The sequence below is a fragment of the Mustela nigripes genome, chromosome 5 (assembly GCF_022355385.1).
Source record: "Mustela nigripes isolate SB6536 chromosome 5, MUSNIG.SB6536, whole genome shotgun sequence".
In the NCBI taxonomy this organism is placed as follows: domain Eukaryota; kingdom Metazoa; phylum Chordata; class Mammalia; order Carnivora; family Mustelidae; genus Mustela; species Mustela nigripes.
Window position 1 is genome coordinate 4068203 of NC_081561.1, and position 5150 is coordinate 4073352.

Genomic DNA, 5150 nt, shown 5'->3' on the forward strand with positions numbered 1-5150 from the left:
GCACTTGGCAGCCTTTACCAGCAAAGGGTTATCTGGCAACCTGAGGATGGTGGATAGTAGCACTGAACTAAGTGGGCTTCGTTTCCCATCAGAAACCTGAGGTCAGTGAGTCACTGACTAGTTTGCTTCTTGGACCTTAATCTCTCACACTTCCCACATTTATGCCATGCGGGGAAGGATAAAGGAAGCCTGAGCTCACATATCAGAAACACTCAAGGTCTGGATAAATCCATAAACGGATTAAACTAGAGTAACCAGAATGGTCTGCATCATCCAGCGTTCTCCTCACGCTCCTCTGGAACAGTAAGGAAGGTCATGCTCACTCCTGCCCTGTGTCTAGAGCTGAAGGTTGACGTCAACAGCCACAATTTTTTCTGAATAGGTGACATACACCTTTATTAGAATTTCCTGGTATTCTCTTTTGAACTTTGTGTAAATTTGACATCAATGAATATCTTCATGAAAGTTCCTGTTGGACAGTGGCCATGGTTGATGATGTCTCAGGGAATCCAGGACTCTGCCTTGTCTTGACAGGGCTGTGACCTCTGTCCCTTCTTCCAGAGGGCTCCAGGCCAGGCTGGAGGGCTCGGGTGGGTTCTAACATGCCCACAGATTTCCCTGGTAGTCCTTTCTATCTCAAACTAATTGTTCTTTTGCCATATGTCAGACGTGCTGGATATTGTGGATACAGAGGTGAAAGAACATAGTTCCCATCACTGAGGAGCTTTAGTCTGGTGGGAAGCCACACATGTTCCCAAACAGTATGAAACAGGAGCAGTTGTCACCTCACACTGCCAGGGCTGTATGTCCAAGTGGAGCTCATAGGATCATGGGGTCCAGACGGAGTCTCCCTTCTTTTACTCCTAACTCAGTCCAAGCTAGCCTGGTGTCCTCTTAGGCAGATACTGAGAAGGCTATGGCCAGGGTAGGGGTCGGTGGGGGGTGGGTGGGTCATGAGGCAAGAAGCATCAGAGCTGGGGAGCAGAGGGATTGCAGTGACCGTCAGGAGTCTTCCTGTAAACAGGGCCCCTCACAGGAGCTGGTGGGATGCAGAGTGTGGCAGCTCACCTGTATGCAGTCACAGTGCAGAGCACGGGGTAGTGAGGATGGGCTGAAGGACTCAGCCTCTCCCACGCCTGCAGGAGTGGGGCAGGCCAGCATCCTGATTCCCAGCAGTGAGCGCTCTCTCCTCCTCTCTGGTCCCACACTTGGGTGTGGCAAGGATTCGACAAAGCCCCGCCCACCAGGCGGCGGGACCTCATTTCCTGTCCTAATGGAAAGCTCCGCGCCTGGCACTGAAAATTAAGAATCTTTGATTTTCTACTTTTGTGAGTTTCAGTTTCCTCTCTTATGGTTTCTGACTCCTTTACTTTTTGCCGTTATTTTATTATACATTTTTATGGTTATTTGTCTCAGGCAGGAAATAAACAGGTAAACAGAGAGGAAGGGAGGGAGCTACAACAGATACATAGGCAGGTATTGATGTGAATGGATGGATGCTTAGATGATAGCTGCTAGCTGCCACGCGAGGTAAGGGAAGAGCAGACAAAAACAAGAGTCTCAGCGTGACAACTCTATGACCTTGTGTTCACCCCCAGCTCTGCCCCGGGAACTTTCCTGAGCATTGAGCTCTTGGAGGCAGCTTGAAGCCGCCCACGGCTGCATGCCAGGGCTCAGCCTTCCCATGGCCTGGCGTGCAGGCAGCCCAAAGCTACGCTTACAATGAAAGCAAACAAGGAACCAGCCAAGGATCAGCTCCGGGGAGTCAGACAAATCCTGGCCTCGGGACCAGCTCCTGACTGGTGGAGTTGGAGAGCTGGCAGATGTTATCACTAAATCACCAAAGCTGAAACCAAAACCTGAAGGTCCGTTCTCCAAAATCACAGAATCTCACAGCTGCATAGTGACCAGTCCCAGGGAGGTGGTGTGATTTTTCCTGGGTCACGATATATGTTGTTATTTCACTATGCTGGTCACGGCACACATACACAAATCTGGGTGGTTTCCTGATGATGTCCTGAATTCCCGAGTACATTGTACAAGCTTTAGCCCTGGTTTGGGGTCTTGAGCTAATGTTTTATTTTGTGTTTACAAATGCCTGTTGGGTTAAAGAGTACCTGCATAAACCAATAATATACACACCTCTGTATTCCCAAATTCTGAACAAATCAGACTTTTGATCTTATAAAATCACAATAGAGTTAGTTTTAGTATTTCAAAATCTGGGTTTTGATATTTTAGGACTTTCTGTATTGTTGTCCTGGCCTCTCTCCCACCGCACCCCTTCCTCTCCTGAGGGGTCTCCCATCCCCACTCCTAAGTAGTCTGTAGTCGTAAGATTTATTACCAAACACTTGCTTAAAGTTATTAACTCTTGTGAACTTCATGATTTGAAAGTTTGTCTTGGGTGGCAAATTATGTGTATTAAGAAATAATTTCTTTTCCAAGATGTGTCAGTTAAAAATGGTGTTCAAATTCTTTCTCCATTCCTTGGATTGATACATTGATTGGACGAACAGGATAGAGTGAAGGTGACTTGTGAAATTTCCAGATAAGACCTCAAAATCCTTGTAGCTTCCTTTTGTACTGTCTTGGAATATTGTTGTCCCTATAAGCCCAGACTCTTCTGCTGGAGAACCCATGAGTAGCCCCAGCTAACTAACAGACAAGGGAGTGAGGCCATCTTTGACCAGCCTGAGTAAACCCTCCAGATGGCTACAGCCACACGAGTGACCCCAGATAAGACTAGTAGAAACCCCCAACTAAGTCTGGTCCAAATGGCAAAATCTTGAGCCAAGATGCACTGGTTGCTTTATGATACTAGATGTTGGGATGTTGTGTTATGCTGCCATACTAGATAACAAGTAAAGAAATTGTCACCGGAAGTGAGGTACCATGGCCATTAAAATTGCAAGAATATTGTCTTTGGGACCAGGCAGGCTGAGTCTGGAAAAGCAACCAGGAGGCTGTCAGCAAGGTTTGGGGAAAAGGCAGAGGCTGGGAAACCACTGAGGAGATTCTTCTTTGAGGTCAGAAAACAGGTGACCACCTGTTACATCGCAGAGGAACAACAGGGGATGATGTCACACATGACAACTAGGAAAATAGAGACTGATTTAATACAGTTGTGGCTCTGGGCAACAACATTCCATGTGGAATGCTGAGGGTCAGTGGAATGTTTTTGCTCAATAGAAAAAGATGAGGGAGAGAGGTGAGCCAGAAGAAACCATGGGTTTGCAAGCAGAATTCAGGGTGAATATAGAAAGCCTGGGACTTATGAGGTTAGAAAATAAAATCCAGCCAAAGAAGAGGGTACTGACCCAGAGCAACCTGACAAGGCCAAGAGCAGGAAAGGCCAAGAGCAAGAGGTCAGCCTCAGAACGAGTGTATAGGTGCTATTTGGGAATGTGGGATTCCTGGGAAGCCCACAGAGTCTATAAGAGAGTTGTCTTGGCAAAAGCACCACCAGCTTCGACTAGCAGTGTCTGAGTTGGGTCGAGAGATCCTTACATCCCCAAATTTCTATGGGCAGGAAGCAGACTGGGAGAGGGGCTGAACTACCACCATGGTCCCTTTTTATGGAAAAAGAAGGACTTTTCGGCATGTTATGAGTCCTCAAATCTGAGCCAAGAGCCTGGAGAACAGTGAGAGCCAGTCCTGGGGTGCAGAACCAGGCCCTAGTCATGGAACCTCCCTGGCTTCCAAGCCCAGCTGGACCCCAGAATTGCTATATGCACCTGACACCCAGGGGCCCCAACACTCCCCCTTTTAAGGTGAGGGCCCTGTTTACACCATTACATGCTGGGAAATAAGGAGCAGCCTGTTAGCTTTTTTTTTTTTTTTTTTTAATAAAGATTTTTATTTTATTTATTTGACAGAGATCACAAGTAGGCAGAGAGGCAGGCAGAGAAAGAGGGGGAAGCAGGCTCCCCGCTGAGCAGAGAGCCCAATGTGGGGCTCAATCCCATGACCCTGAGGTCATGACCTGATCCGGAGGCAGAGGCTTTAACCCACTGAGCCACCCAGGTGCCCCAGCCTGTTCACTTTTGAGCTCCTCAGTCTGCAGATCAAGAGAACTACATCTGAGGAGGGGCTTCCTAGGAGGCTCACAGGTATCTGGCCCTGCTCCAGGGCACGAGTCCGGTGCCCTGTTGGGGGAACCTTCCGGGATCCTCCGACTAGGTGAGAGCTGTTAAAGTGTGTGGACGATGTAAGTAATTATGACCAAAGAGCCACAAGGGGTGGATTAAAAATAGCCACAAATTCCTTGCAGTTCCTCTTATGGAGAGAAGCTTGTGTCCCCACCCCTCGAATCTGGCCCAGCCACGCGGCCTGCTGTAATTAGCAGAAAGTGCTAGAGATGACACTGCACAAAACTTCTAGGAGAGGCTGTAAAAGACTTTGCACCTTGCACTCCTGCTCCCGTGGAAGCTGCTGCTGGTGCTGCCACATAGGAATCCCAGGCTCACCGGGCCACGTGGGGCAGAGTCAAGGCTGACTGCCAGACCCAAGGCCCCTGGAGACCACCTGGCAGATGGCCACAGCTGCGTGAGCGACCCCGGGCGAAAGCATCAGAAGAACCTCACAGCTGATCTCTGCCCAGATTGCTGAACGATGGGGCTCCAATAAATGTGGAATTTGAGCAAATACTTTGTTGTGCTTTAAAAATAGTTGTTATTTGAAAAATCAAATAGTTATTATTTGAAGCTGCTAAATTATAGACTGGTTTGTTAAACAACAAAAGATCATGAAGACACAAGAAAACAACCCTTGTTGTCACAATGGAAATCATAGAACGCAAAGAGTGAGGATGCTGCTGTCAGCACTTATAGGATTTTTCTCCTTGGTCCCTGGTTCCTCTCCCTGTGGATGCCGGAGACTCCGCAGAGCCCGGGAGGGAATCACCACCCTCATTCTCTTCCCTCAGATCCCAAGGTGCTGCTGATGGGGGCTGAAGGCACCACTGGTCTCCGGGTCTGGAAGCCTGGGTGAGCTGGGAGTTTCAAACTGAGAAGAAGTTGCCGTTTGAAGCTGTGCTTCTGGAACCTGATCATCCGAGTGAGTCACCCAGTGACCTCATTAAAATGCAGATTCCCCGGGAAAGTCTGCTTTTCTAAGAGGCCCTGGCGGGGGGGGGGGGGGGGGGGGGG

At 48.7% G+C, this 5150-nt stretch overlaps 1 long non-coding RNA gene across 1 annotated transcript in view; it reads left to right on the forward strand.

Annotated features, from left to right (window-relative positions):
- The first annotated feature begins 1265 nt into the window (after positions 1–1265).
- Positions 1266–5150, forward strand: part of LOC132018753 (uncharacterized) — a 4952-nt gene continuing 1067 nt past the window's right edge. The window contains exons 1-2 of the long non-coding RNA XR_009404562.1: positions 1266–1328; positions 4928–5058. This is a non-coding gene — a long non-coding RNA (uncharacterized LOC132018753). The remainder of the gene's footprint in view (positions 1329–4927; positions 5059–5150) is intronic.